This window comes from Alosa alosa, chromosome 21 (genome assembly GCF_017589495.1).
Source record: "Alosa alosa isolate M-15738 ecotype Scorff River chromosome 21, AALO_Geno_1.1, whole genome shotgun sequence".
Taxonomy (NCBI): Eukaryota; Metazoa; Chordata; class Actinopteri; order Clupeiformes; family Clupeidae; genus Alosa; species Alosa alosa.
This window is the reverse complement of record NC_063209.1, coordinates 13,459,658-13,475,540: the sequence shown is the minus strand read 5'-3', so window position 1 is coordinate 13,475,540 and position 15,883 is coordinate 13,459,658. Positions and strand designations below refer to the sequence as shown.

At 41.9% G+C, this 15,883-nt stretch overlaps 1 protein-coding gene across 2 annotated transcripts in view; it reads left to right on the top strand.

Moving 5' to 3' along the window:
- The window catches only part of si:ch211-132p1.2 (proteinase-activated receptor 4), a 39,989-nt gene that overhangs the window by 10,644 nt on the left and 13,462 nt on the right, over nt 1-15,883 (top strand). The gene's annotated exons all lie outside the window — the stretch shown is intronic.

Sequence of the window (15,883 nt, the reverse complement as noted above, 5' to 3'; positions counted from 1 at the left end):
AAATGAGAGTCTTTTCAAGGTATTAAAAGTGTTTTAGAATAAACAAGAAATAACATTTCCAATAATTTCCCATGATAAATTACATAATATTTGCACCTTACTTACTTGTGAAGCTCACAATCATTATTTCAAGTACACTAGTGAAATGTAATACAACGCGTTGCCACCTAGCTGTTCAGATGTAGGCTATTTAACATTAACGTGACATTGCTTGCTTATTCTTTCGTCAACTCCATGCTTTTAGGAAAACAATCTTTTTATCATAGTTCCCCCTTCAATGAGCGATTACCAGCTCGTTTTTGTAACAGAGATAGCTGTTTATTGTCCCTAGGTTTACAGAAACACCTATTCATATTAATACGTAGCCTATGGAGTGCTGTCGACCACTGTTCATTATGGCCCAGAATGCCTTGCATGTCTTTACAACAAAACAACACAGTAAAACCTAAATGCCCGTAAACATATGCATTTGCATACTTGTAACATTTTTAATAATACTCTCCCATCATGATATTTAACAATAATGAAAAATTTAATTTGAATACCGTCAATGTGAAAACAACTCTTTTATGTAAGCTATATATAGCTACTGTTCTCCTTACTATTTCAGTTCGTAAGTCCATAATATCCCATGGCAGAGCAAGGATTACATGATTGGCCTAGGTTGTCCGGAGACATTGAGCATACTTGGAAGGCATTGTGATAGAAGGTGAATGGTGAGAGTTACCAAATACCTGTGGGTGGTTTGCCAAATGATGGAAACTTTTGGAATGTTTCCTTTTTTTTTTTAGCGTATGCACCCTCACATTGGAGTCCCGAGTTCAAATACAAAATTTGGTATCGATATGTGACAGTGTTCCTGAGATATGGGCGACTTCCTGTTTCGAACCGCCGCCCGATTTCGTTTGGCTGTGACGGGCAAACGCTTTCGAAAATCAAAAATCCTTCTGGTAACTTTTGTGAGGCTTGGTCCAAGGATAATGTACGTCAAGTTTCGTGGCGTTCGGACCAAATTTGTGACCTGTGAAAATTTAGTTTCGCTTTCTGTTCAATCCGATATGGCGGACGAACAACACGCCCACCTGACGTCATCTTCGCGACCAACTTACACCGGTACTGACCGGACGTTTTAACGTTGGAACGGTGTCTCTGTCTCAAAGGGCCTAGGCACTAGAGCTGACAAAAAATTAGGGAGACGGGAAAAATAAAACTTAAGAAGAACAATAAGTGTGCTGCTTTGCAAGCACACTTAATTAAAAAAAATACTATAAAAAATAGGATGGAGAGAGAAGGAGGAAGAGGGTAAAACAAAAAAAAAAAAAAAACGTGCCATTTTTTTCGGGATTTCTAAGAACGGTTCAGTATCCTGATGACTTGCGGGTAGAAACTATCCCTGTATCTGTTGGTATGGGTCCTTATGCTCTTGTATTGTCTGCCAGAAGGCAGGAGGGTGAAAAGACAGTGGCTGGGATGACTGGGGTCAGAAACTATACGCTTGGCCTTTCTTCTGCAGCGCTGGCTGTAGAGGTCCTAGATGGATGGTACGTAACTCAGTCTTTGTAATGAACTGTGCTGATCTGACAACTCTTTGTAGTGATTTTCGATCCTGGGCAGTGGTGTTACCCAGAGATGGCAAAAGTACTCAATTCCCGATACTCAAGTAGAAGTACAAATACTTGTGTTAAAAATACTCTGGTAAAAGTAGAAGTACTGATTTAATTTCTTTACTCAAGTAAAAGTAACAAAGTACAGGCTTGGAAATTTACTTAAAGTATAAAAGTAAAAGTAGTCGTGTGAATGACAACCATTTTTTATGCAAAAGTACCTGGACCACACAAATGTTACTAGAGTGCAACAGTCTCTCTTTTTAAATCTTCCCATAACCTGTTGGGCCATTTCCCCCCCAACATTGCACTGCCTACTTCAGAGGGCAGAGTGTTCTTTTGGACTACCATCAAATGTTGGGCATCTTTAGAAAGCTAAGATCCTGTAGTTTCTTAGGAAGCACTGGCACAGAGTTACAGAGCCTAGAATATTTTTTTTTGTCTTTCTGCCGGATAAAAAGCATCTCAGAACAGACCACATTTCAGCCCTCTAGGTCACTTCATATGATTTTAGAAACACAACTGAGCCTTAGGACCAGGTCTTGCAAAGCTGTGTGCAAAAGTAGATCAATATAGAATGAAAAATGAGTACTTTAGACTATTATTGGCCAAGGAATGCTCATGCGTTTTGTAATGCCCTATGGAAACTCCCCATAGGACTTTTGGTTACCCAAAATGCATACTGACAATAAAAGTCTGCATTTCTGAGGTTTCTTGTAGAATATTTGGATTGTAACCTATGTCAGGTTCTGATATAGAATGACTACACAAAATGGAACTAGATGTACCACAGAGCGGTACATAATATGACCGCCGCCCAGCCCAGCACATTTTTTCCACAAAAATAAGTCACGCTGAAAGGCTGATTCTAACTGTCTCAGAAAGAAGAGCCGCTGTCTACCTGTCTTTGTGACAGCAGCAGGTAGGTCTAATATCGGCCTACAATGTTCTCAACGCAGTTTTCTGTTGATTCGCTGACTATTTTAATCCGGACTACAGTTGAACTACTCACAAAGTAGGCTAGCCTAGTCATCACACAGATATCAAATTAAATAACTTTTGCTCGTCTTTTATACGGTGCTATAGTTGCTATTTGCTGTGATAAACGGTTCGCGGGAAAATGAACTTTCAAGAAATAATCATATTACTCTACAGCTCTGCGCTCATCTCAATTCATATAGGTGGAATATCTCACAAACTTTTCGTTCAACTACATGACAAACCGTAAACCAGAATAAACAGCAGAGCTTACCGAACACAAAGGTGTACAGTAATGCAATCCCCTGCAGGGGCGGAGCCAGAGGGGTGGCTTCGGGTGGCACAGGCCCAGGAGATTCGATTGGCCATTCCAGGTGCCACCCCCAAATCTTAATCTACGATTGGCCATTTACATGGTCTAAGGCAGGACCTTTCTTGATGCACTTGCAGCAGTTTGAAGTATCAGACGTCAGAAATGTAAGTGGCAAACACGCTTGCCTTTATTGGCCTACAGGCTACAGTGGGCATTGCTTTCAAATGACCACTTCAGTCGTGCATTACGAGGCGTGAAGCTGCGTGAAGCTTTAGTACCACTTTAAGCCACTGTGCGTCGCTCTGCCACTGTACATCGCCTGCCGCCCCTTCTGAAAAAGCAGGAGGCTACCAGTAAACATAATGGTAGGAGGCTACCATTAAACATAATGCAGAGAGTAATCCCAGCCAACTAATTCAATAACAAAATAAATCATGCATAATTAAACATTACCTCGATTTAGGCCACTTGGGTAAGGCTTAAGGCTTGACTACACGGTGGTAATGAAAATCGAAATCGAAATTTGCTGTCTACATTATTGTCAGTGTTGGGGGTAGTAGCATCCCTTCATAAAATCAAAACAGTGTCTTGTGTGATAATTGAGCCAGTAGAGAAATAACTGTTCAGAATTAATCTGTAGCCTTGGGTAGGCTTCTGCAGAAAACAATTTTGTTGCCGATTTAATACTATCTGGCAGCGTTTTTTAACAGGCTACATAATAGAGGCTTAGACAACTATGACCCACGCTTTGGTTTAGTAAATTAATTTGCCCTACTTCTTGACTGCAATGTAGTCAATTGACTGTTTGACATGTCATTTTTATTTTTCTGTACAATAAACAAATACATCTGCTTTATGCCGCAGAATTACATTCATATTTGGCTGACTTCTGCAGGCGCAAAAAAAAACACTGCCACTTCCCTTCCCATATTCCACTGATCACACATCAGACATCAGGGGTGCATTTCCCAAAAGCTAACTACGCTTAACCCAGATTCGAACTCTTGGACAGGGGACTGATAACTGCTGCGTAACGGCAGCTGTCATCAGCCGTCCTTAACGCACTGCACCACAGAATTGACGGCGTGGGTGAATAGGGGATAAATAACAATAGAGTACACAACTGTTTCACCAGCACATTTAAATGATTTGACTAAAACCGTGCATAACTGGAGGTACACCTGTTATCTGAGCAGTCTGTATGTCCTCATTTTGCGAATGCGAGGACGATATGAGTCTGTTGCATTTCGTTAGATGTCCGAGTCACGCATAATGTTGCATAAACCACTGGCTCGTAATCACAATAATTTAACACACGACAGTTGGATACTTTATCATGTTCCCATGCCGACATTTTGGTGAGTAGCATAGAGATTGTTAAAACAATAAAGTATGGCTCTCCGTTTGGGACATCGAAAACTTATATTTTTAATAGGGTAGACTACCGTTGGAGATGCTGACTTGCAAAGGCCTCGGGATAACACGTTATCTCCACTATCATCAGTCAATGCCCCCTTGATCAAAGTTGGGAATGAAAGAAAAAGTTTGTGAACCACTGGCTTAACAAGTTACCTGCAGTCCAGAACTGCAACAGAAAGTTGCCTTTATAATCAACAACTATTTGTTCCAACAAGTTTGTTTACAACTAACATTGCATTTAATTAAACTGCTTATAGGCTATGGCGAAATAGTTTTCAACATTTTGGATATTAGTGTCGGGTGAATTAGGAAATGTTCTCAAAGTAGCCTTGTGGCTGAAAGCTGCTTGGATCCCCCCCCTCGTCAAGCAATATAACCATACAAACGCGCGGCCGGCCTGCACTCATTGTTTCAAAATGAGTAATTTTGGCTTTGTTGGAACTGAAGAGCTGTGGACAGCACGGCAGGGCATGCCCAATGAAAATAAATTAACGCAACGCAACACAACACAGACCCCGATTCTCTTGCGTCAGTCACTGGAATGAACGCAACACGAAACCGCTTCTCTTGCGGCAGTCACTGACAGTAGCCTAGAATAAATGCATGGGGAATACAGTCTATGGGAAAAACACTTCCCCATGACAAAGACATCGTAAAACACTGAAAGTTAATATTTTGTCACTAGCAACATACATCTGTCCTTTGTCGAAAGCAGTTGCATGTAGCTCTGAACAAAACCTTTTAAGAGTAAACTTCCCACGACTTCAATATTTGACAACATATCATGAATGGTACTTCAAGTATGTGTTATTTTATATAGATTGCTGCTGGGCTATATGTCTTGGTTCATGTCTGTTAACAACTCATTGCCGTCCTCGCGGTTGCATCCATCCGCCCTTCTAAATGAAAAAGACGTAGGCCTAGGCTACCTGCAAGCTGGCCTATGATTTCATTGCTGAGTTTGCGGCAAAAAGCAAGAAGAGTCAGGATATGGCGAGTCAATGTAATTTATTTGTCCAATGGTAGCCTTTGTAGTTTGGTTTCGTGATAGACTATGATAAACGGTTTATGGCCAAATATGTGACTCAGATAATGTTATAGGCTATAAAATTTCCCCTCTTAAAGACAAGCTGGTGTAGCCTTTAGCCTATTAAAGTGCACCATCAATAGGCTATCGCATGATTTCATGCAAGAACAGGGTGAAAAGGGCCTCGCTCCTGTCAAGTTCGCACAGGGCCTCGCACCCCCTTGCGACGGCCATGCAGCTCCTCCTCAGACGGGGAAAAAAGTTAAAATACAGTACATGATAAACCCGGAAAAAGTTGACAGGTAGGCTATGTTTCGGTCCCGGTGATTATTTATGAAATTGTGCAAACGACAGCCTTTTCAAGGCATTTTAAGAAAGGAGTGGTAGCATGCAAGCTCCCAAATTGACCCAGTAGCCTACAGAAGGCATCAATAAATTGAAGGGAGGGTCATCGCGTTTTTCATAATCACTTTGGAGGTCATAGAAAAATTTCTTGCTGGCGAGGAAGGGGCACGTCTTTTTTGACTAATGCTTCCAAAACTCCTCCGGTAGCCCCTTAAATAAATAACGAACAGTCCCTAATTAAGTAAACTTATGACCATCAAAAATCGCTTATCGCCTGTAACTCCGTGATAACAGGATGTAACAGGAAGGCATTTGGCTGAGCAACGGAAGTTAATATGCTCTATATTTTGTCCAAATGATGTCTGTCTATCATCGTTGCACTCGGAAAAAACGGGAATGTTTAATTTGTCAAATTAGCCTGTCGTTAGCCTGCCTCTGTGCTGTAAACTGATCCTGCTTCGGTCGGCAGGTAGGATACACCGAACTTGCAAGTGGGATATTCTTCCTACAGGCAGTAGGGGCGGGCGAGAGAGCCTTCATTCACCCCATAATGAGTCATTTAACTATACTGTATACCGACTTACGAAGATGATTAATTAACACGAAAACGTTGCCTGGTGTCCCTTTAATTCGCAACGTTTTGTAGGCCTCACAGAGGTAGCCTAAATATCGTGCCTATGGCGATGTCCGCTTAACAAAAACTCAATTCACTTGTCTCGCTGGATTGAATGCAGAATGTGGGCTGTTGCGCAAAACAATGAATGCAGCACTGGTGCTGACTTGAAATTTGCCCAGAGTTGTTGTGATCAGAATATTGAGATTCAGGCAGATAAGTAACATGTAGGTTGCTCACACACACAATACACTCCCTCATACTAACCTCAAGTTTCCTGAGAACTTTAGTCATCCAATTCGAACACATGGAACCGGTTATGTGGTTGCCCTGCAACAAGTTACCCCATGTGAAAATTGTATTAATAATTTGCGCACACTTGTGATCATTATATTGAGATTTAGGAAGATGAAATTGCTCACATACACAATACACTCCATACCACCCTCAAGTTTCTTGAGAACTTTAAAGAAAATAAACAAACAGACAAAAAAGCAGGTCAAATTATTTTAACAGCAACAAAAATAGATAGATAGATTACTGCATAGATATAAGTTATTGTGGGGGGAAAATTCTTGGATAAGTATATTTGTATATCTTCATTTAATATAATAAAATAAAATGGATATTTTAATTTCCCCATGATGGAATTTGTTTTAGCACAGCAAAGCCCAGGGACAGACAACTTAGATAATTAACTTTAATATGTTTGTATTATTATTTTTTGAATACAAAGAAATTTTATGTGAGAGTAAGGTATGTGTTTTTTTTTTTCTTTCAATTTATGAGTATGGTGTTTGTGTCTGGTTTCCCTAATGTATTTGTGCTAATTTCACATCTTGAGCCTTCTGTTTATCTGGATGTTTTGCCTCATGCCACCCTTGAATTGATCAGTGCCTCACCAGTGCCACCCTTGTTAAAGGGACACCAGGCAAGCCTGATGCTTTTTCTCTACGAAACTCCCCCTCGCTCGGTCTGAAGGTTTTTTCCTTTTCTTTGCATCTTCCGTCAAGGGTTTTCGCTGCTTCTTCGCCGGCTCTGCCATTATACACACGTTTGCAACAATCTCTAGCGTTTCGTTAGCCTCCCTCTGTGCTGTGGATGCAGGATGGAAACTGAAACTGCTTCGATCGGCGGGTAGGATACACTGAACTTGCAAAGCGGGATATTCTTCCCTACAGGCAGTAGGGAAGGAGAGAGTCTTCATTCGCCCTGTAATGAGTCATTTGACCATATATCGACTTACGAAGATGAGTAATTAACACGAAAACGTTGCCTGGTGTCCCTTTAAAAATGTCTAGAATTGCCACTGATCCCCTGTACAATAAGCCGTTCTAGAGTAAAATGGTAGCACATTTCTAGGCCTATATGTGTCTTGTATTTTATAATACTAAATTATAACAAATGGACCAGAGACCAAGATGTGCTGTCGACTCTTTACTGAGGCATTATATCAATCTGAACACCCGCGCATGCACGCTCATTACATATCAAAACCTGCTCACTACATCTCCCCCTTTTAACTAATACTTTCAGGATCTTTATAGAAAACTCAAATTATATGTTAATAAATCCTAATACTGTTTTTACCATCAAGGCAGGGGAACAGATGACCTGTTGAACATCTCTGTAAACATGAGCATATGTAAACTGGTTAAATCAACTTCCATTTCACATGGCATATCTTATCACAACTCATATTTTTTTTTTTTTTTTTCTGAACTCATAAAAACAAGGACATAACCTAACTGAGAGGTAGGGTAGACTGCCTGATCCTCTCTGTTGTGGTATGGAGGTTATTATGCTCCGTATATACTCACAACACTAAACTAAAAGTTCAGTCTTTTAACAGGCTTGACTTCCCTGCCAACCCTGGTGTGTTGTCCCGAGTCTGGCTGGCCTCTAGACGGTGTAGGCACCACTCTCAGATGAGAACGGTTTCTTCTGAGACTGCCTGTGGAGGTTTGAATCACATATGGCGTGCGCGTCCCCTGCTGAGCCAGAGGCGACTCCTGTGTGTGGCGTGTTCATTATCCAAACTTTCTGACCTGGCTTGAGAGATGGTGTTTCCCGTGCTCTGTGTCGTCTATTGTATCCTTCAGCCTGTTGTCTTTTAAGCTCCTGGTCTTTCAACTCAAAAGCGGCCAGGCTGGTTTGAGGGTGTTTGGACTCACCGGAAGGGGTGTTTGAATGTTGCACCCCATCAGGAGTTGCGCTGGTGATACTCCATGGGCTAGAGGAGTTGCTCTGTATGCCATAAGCGCTTTGTGAGGGTCCTCACTCTTCTGCAACAAGGCTTTGACAGTTTTACTGCCCGTTCAGCTTCCCCATTGCTGCGCGGGTAGCGGGGCTACTGGTTATGTGCTGAAAGTTGTAATCCTTAGCAAAATCTGTGAACTCTGTGGCAGCAAACTGTGGTCCGTTGTCTGTGATGAGTGTATCCGGCACACCGTGGCGGCTAAAGATGGCTTTTATTTTCTCAATCACAGCTGTTGCTGAAGTGCGTGTAAGATTGGAAACGTCGATGTAACGTGAATAGTAATCAATGACTACTAAATACTGACCCTTCTTCCATTCAAATAAGTCAGCTGCTAGCCGCGCCCAAGGGCGTGAAGGCAAGGGTGTGGTCATCAGCGGTTCTGTGGCATTTTGACTCTCTTTAGCACAAATTTCACACTGATGTACCTTCTCTTTAATCTGTGTAGTCAGCCCTGGCCACCAGACTGCTTTGTGGGCCCTGGCCATGCATTTCACCATGCCTTGGTGGCCCTGGTGAAGTTTGTCCAAGATGTCCTTTTGCATGCTTAATGGAATCAGTATTCTATTTCCCTTCATCAACAGGCCATCCACCATCAGCAGGTCATTTCTGTATTGCCAGAAAGGCTTCAGCTGTGGTGCAGAACTGTTTCTTTCCCACCCTGTGTGGATCAGGAAGGACAGCTGCTTACACACTGGATCTTCTTCCTGTGCTCTCCTTATTTGTAGCAATTTCTCAGGTGAGGCCGATAGCTGCTGAATGACCTCCTGGATATGAGCACTCACGTCGTTTTGAAGCACAAGGTCTTCCTCTGTTGCCGTAGACTGGAGTGGAGCTCTTGATAAAGCATCGGCTGCTACAAGATTTTTTCCTGGTACATGTATGATTGTGTAGGAAAAACGCATAAGTCGTAACCTGAATCGCATGATACGAGGTGGGACGTCATCAAGCGGCCTTGAGCTGAGGAGACTGATTAATGGTTTGTGGTCTGTTCGCATCACGAAGTGCAGACCCAGGAGGTAAGTCTGAAATCTTTCGCAGGCCCAAGTGACTGCAAGGGCCTCCTTTTCAATTTGTGCATATCTGCGCTCTGTCTCAGTCAAGCTGTGAGATATGAAAGCCACTGACCTCCAATCTCCAGAGTCTTGAAGCTGAGACAAGACCCCTCCTAACCCGTAAGACGATGCGTCTGCTGACACTCTCGTCGGTTTTTCTGGGCTGTACTGGGCAAGGACAGCAGATGAGCTGAGCTGGTCTTTCACTTTATCAAACGCACTCTGCTGCGCTGCTCCCCACATCCACATGTTTTCCGCTTTCAGGAGTTCTCGGATAGGCCCTGTGAGTTCTGCAATGTTGGGTGAGAATTTTCCCACATAGTTGACCATTCCCATGAAGCGTTTTACGTCAGACACGTCTTTCGGTGGTGGCATCTCTCTAATCTCTCTAATCTTCTCGGGATCTGCCTGTATGCCTTCTCCACTGACAACATGTCCGAGAAATTTAACCTCCTTCACAGCGAACTGACATTTGTCATTTAGAGTAAGGCCATGCTGCTGCAGTCTCTGCAACACCTTATGCACCCTCTCATCATGTTCTTTGGGTGTGGCACCGAATATCAGAATGTCATCTGCATGACACAAAGTTCCCTCTAGGCCGTCCAGCATCTCGCTAATGGCTTCTATGAAAGTGCTCAGGGGCGATGATATTCCAAAAGGGAGACGATTAAAGCAATAACAACCAAAGGGAGTGATGAAGGTGGTGAGTGGGGCTGAAGCTCTGTGCAAAGGCACCTGCCAAAACCAGCAGAAGGCCCAGTTTGGAAAAATTCTAGCTCCAGCTAGTTTAGCCAGTGTCTCATCAACTGCTGGAAGAATATGTAAGCCCCTGCCCACATTTTCATTCAGGGGGTTAGATCAACACATATTCTAATTTTCCATTAGGTTTTGGTACTACCACCATTCCTGAGCACCACTCTGTAGCTTCCTCTATGGGAGAAATAACGCCCATTTCCTCCATCCTTTTTAACTGTTCTTGGACTTTTCCCCTTAAGGGCAATGGCATCACAATATCTCTGGCTGACAAGGTCAAAACTGCACGAAATTAAAAGTGTAGGATCATTATGACACCCTCCGAATGCATGCCAAGTTTTGTGTACTTTCGTTCATGGGGGGCCTTACAATAAAATAATTTATGTGTACATTTAGTGACGTACACCAACAAGGATTCCCGGGACACTGAAAGACCGGGGTACACAAAACTTGGTGGGCATGTACCCCACATGGATAGCATGGAACCGTCATTTTTCGTTTTGATCTGTAGCCCCCCCCCCCCCCGCTGGACTGGATTCACAGTTCTCTGTGAATATCTTGAGAACTGTAGGGCCTAGGATGGCCATTTTTTCTGTATGTTTGCCTCCAGGGGTCATGTTAACCCATTTCATGTGCACACATGTGCACAAACAGATACACACACACACACACACACACACACATACATTCACAGTAATCATACGTATGACACATACTCACACAGTAGACATATGTACGCTTGCATGCACAGGCACATGCACAGGCACATACGCAGGCGCACGCACACACACACACACACACACACACACACTCACACCCACACACACCTACACACATAACATAAACATAACACAAACAATCAAGAATTTCTCAGAATTATGAACAGGCAAGATGGAGGTGGGCTTGTATAAAATGAATTTTACATGTGAAATCTATGAACTAATCATGTTTTGGTACTTGTTGTCTAGCAGATACCAGTGAGTGTGGATAATGCAATTTAGTGAGACCGTTAGAATCATATAGGCCTTTCAGCGTGATTTCTTTTGTGGAAAAATGTGCTGGACTGGCGGCGGTCATATTTTTGGCAGCTCTTCATGTACATCTAGTTATTATTATATGCAATGGGAGTCTATGGCAGCCCATAGAACCGTATGGTAAAAAGTTGGGAAATTTGGCACACTGATTGGGGACGGTCCCATGATTCATGTCACCAAGTTTCATGTCGGCAACTCGAAACCTCTAGCGCCACCAACAGGCCAAAGTTGGACGTGCGTTCATGCACTTAACTTTTGACTTGTTGGTCCGATTTTCAAACGGCAGGTATTGTTGGAATCCTTTGACCAAGCCGAGTTCAACGCACCCTATGACATCATTTTCCGCCATGATGGATTTTCCGCCATTTTGGATTTCATCAAAAACACTTAAAATGTATCAGGGGTCACATACTTTCTCTGATTCCCACCAAATTTGACACAGATCATCTTCAGACCAAGCCACACTTTTTGTCTTCGGAAGCATTACCGTTCGCCCGTAAAAGCCAATCAAAATTTGCGGCGAAGCCGCCAAACAGGAAGTGAGTTCGGCCACCATATTTGATTTGGTCAAAAACACCAACAATTTCGCACAGGTCACAAATTTCATCTGATCTTCACCAAAATTGGCACAGACCATCTTCAGACCATGCCTTGTCACTTCATTTATTGATAGAAGCGTTCGCCCATCACATCCAATCAAAATTTGTGGCGAAGCCGCCAAACAGGAAGTGAGCTCATATCTCAGCAATCGTTGCATGTATCAAAACCAAACTTGGTACATGGACTCATGACCCCATCAGGTGAATGCCGAAGAAATGTTGTGACCTTTGACCTCTAGGGTCACTGCAATTAGCAAAAATGCATTTTGCCTTGTAACTTTTGACGTGCTAGACGTGAAACTTGCTTTGACAGCTTATGGCCATACGTCTGATTGCAGCATTGAGCTAACAGCATTTCGTTGCCATGGTTACTCCGGCCTATCTGCTTGGCCCACTCATTGCTGCTTGCAGCTATATTTTTATTTGTTTTACCATTTTCTGGGATTTTGACTGGACAAAGTGATTGTCAGTCAATGTTCCAACCAATTGGATTTTGTTGTTGAGTGGCGTATCTTGGGCAGTTCAGTGGTTTCAGTGTTGCCAGCTTAGTATGCTAGTAAACCATAGCATAGAATGGGATTCCAGCTAGCATGCTAGCTAGCTTTGTATGCTAAGCTAAGCAAAAATACGAACGAACAAATCCTATTGCTCATTACGAAACAAAATGTTTGTTTGTATATGAAACAGTTTGTATGAATTACCCAAAATTCCCAGTTAATTCCCGTAAATTCCCATTATATCCCACAATTTCCTTTAATGCTATGAAAGTTTCCAAATTGGAGTTATCTTATTTTAGTTGTCATTATTCCTTAGCCCACTAAGAGTAGCCTAGGTCTGAGAGGCTTTCTGAATAGGTTTTAAGAGCAAACTCCTAGCTAAAACCTTTTAGTGCGATTTAGGAGTACTACATAAAATGCTTTGTGAATACCGCCCCTGATTGAATCCCCTGTGCCATGCATCTCAGCCTGTGGCCTGTCTGTGTTTTGTGAAAATTGCATGTCCTGTGCGCTGGTAATGTTCTATGTTGTACAACCCCCATCACAGAAAGAAGTTGGGACCTTGTGTAATGCAAATCTGCAAATCACATAAACACATATAGCTGCAAAAAGGACACAGATGACATATAAAATGTTTCACGTTTCAAAAAAAGGGACAGGAGCAACAAAATGCTCGAAAAGTTGTGCAATGATAAAGAAAACAAGAATAGGAATTTTTCACAACTGGTACCTTGATTGACTATAAAAAAGAGCATGGCATAGAGGCAGAGTCTCCTAGAAGTAAAGCTGTGGAGGTATTCATCACTATGTGTTGACCTGTGTGGGCAAATGATGAAACAATACAAGTATAATGCTTCCTAACATGAAATTGCGAGGTATTTTGGGATGTCATCATCTTCCAGATGAATCCAGAGAAATGTTTGCGAACAAAGGACTAACCAGAACAATAACACTGGATGTCTTTTGGACCTCAAATGGCACTGCATTTAAATCAGACCTGTTTCTGTAAAGAAAATCATTGTATGGGCTCAGGAAAACTGTAGTCTACAGTTTGATACTCATTTCACAAATGCTAGTGTAAACTTTACCTTGCAAAAGAAGACATTGTATTTACAGAAATGCCACCATCTTATCTAGGCCTGAGCCCATTTAAAATGAACTAAGGTAAATCTGAAAAACGTCCTGTGGTTAGCCCAATCAAAATTTGCAATTCTTTTTAGAAATCATGGACTCCTGGGCTTAAAGGAAAATTCCGGTTTTTAGCACTTTAAGGCCCTTTTCTGGTTTGTTTTGGATGAACTAGAGTGGTGGACACCGAAATTTTGACGATTGGTCCTGTCTCGACTTTTCTGACTCATTTTGAATCGCCTTTTCACTTCTCAGGGTGGCTGGCAATGGGCATACTGTAGTAGGCTACTCAAACATGTCCTAAAACAACCCTTAACGTTCGTTTTCAAAACTGTGCAACTCACCGAGTGGTTAGTGGTGTTCGTTGATGTTCCAAAACAAGTAGCGTAGCGAAATACAGTTTCTGTCGTCTTTTATTTGGCATTTTGTAAAATCCCATTGATTTCTGTCATTGCACGTTGATATTACTGCGCCACCGTCTATGCTTCAGGTTCAAATACGAATCATGCATTGCGCCGATATATTTGCTTTTAATAGTCAACGAACTCCACTAACCACTCGGTGAGTTGCACAGTTTTAAAAACTGGAACAGGGAACACCTTGAATATTTAAGGAAATTATTATTATTATTAATATTTGCCAAATTAATTCTGCATATATTTAAACAGTATTTAGAGAAAGAGTCCAGGTGCTAAAATGGCTTGTCTGCAGTCCAGACCTGTCAAATTGGGTGCATCATGGAATAAAAAAACATGATTTAGGAACCATTCAGTGTTTATGGAATGGACCCCCGGGGAAAATAGGGTCTTATTATTCTTTGTTGAGGGGAGGGTCACCCAACTTTTTTTAGTCTATGGGGGGTCACCCAACTTTTGTATTCATGAAAAACGGAACATTTCAAAGTGGCTTGTTTGGTGCATATTTTTTCATGTAGCTCTCAGTCAAATATTAGCATTTTAGTGACATGTCAATCAGTGCAAAAGTCAACAACAACTCATTAATCAAAATCCTTTTGGTGATGGGTCATAGAAAAATCTATTGATGACCAGAGACGGTCAAGTATTTTTGTGACTAAAATACCCAAAACCCCTCCAGTAGTACCCTCTATTAAATAGAGACATTCCCAAAAAAGACCCCTACTATTGAGCAGCTGAAATCCTATAGAGCAGGAATGAAACAACATTTGAACTCTAGCAACTGGTCTCCTCAGTTCCTAAACATTTACAGAATGAAGGGGTGAAGCAGCACAGTGGTAAACATGCCCCTGTTCCAACTTTTATTAAAATGTTGGTGAATTTCCAACATAAAGTAAAAAGGCCTAAGTACCACTCTGCAGTAAAAAGAACAGAATGTCCTGTTCCCTTGAAGGTTCATGCACCCCCCCGCACGTGGGTTTTGCTCGCCAAGTTACCCCTCTGCTCGCACACACCTCAAAACATTGGTAGCACGCGATACAGGTATCTTTCACTTTTGTATGACATCGAGAGTGACACCCGGTCATAGAAAAACAGTGTCAAGTTAAGAGCCATACTGTACATCATACCTGCATACCTGAAGGATACATCATGTCAGAAAAACCGTGCATTAAGATGACACATGAGAACACCATACTTAGCTGTGCATTAGCTTGAAACACAAGAACACCTTATTTTTTATTGAAAAGTGTCAAAACGAAATCCACCATTATGATTGATCGGAATGGCACTGATTGGCTAAGTAAGGTGTCAATCACCAGTAATGAGGAAAAACCTTGATTTCGGATTGGGCGAGTGACGTATGGAAACTAGGAGGGTTTGAGATCTCGCACATTGCATAAAAGGCGAAGCACAGCCGCTCAGACTTCAGATTGTGCGCACCTTCTCATGGGAACAGGTTATCTGCAGATACCTTGATTCACTTTACTGCTTGGTGGTACTTGGTCAGACTTTGTCCATTGTCAGTACTTGTGAATTAAACTTGGTCAACGGCAGCTCTCTTCAGTCTTCAGTGTCTTCTTGGATCGGGTTCACCAGAGTGCTATTGATAGTGATTCAGAGTGCTAATTGGAGGTTGATTGGATTGCTTGTGGATTTTATTTCCCACAAGAATGTTACTGGCATCAAATTCAAAATGAACATATATTTTCCATGAAATAGTCAAATTTGCCATTTTCAATAACATATAAGAGATACAGATCCAAGAGACACAATTTGTTATAATGTTCTATGTTGCACTTTGGTCCAAGAGACGTAATTTTCATACATTTCATTTCTGTGAAAATG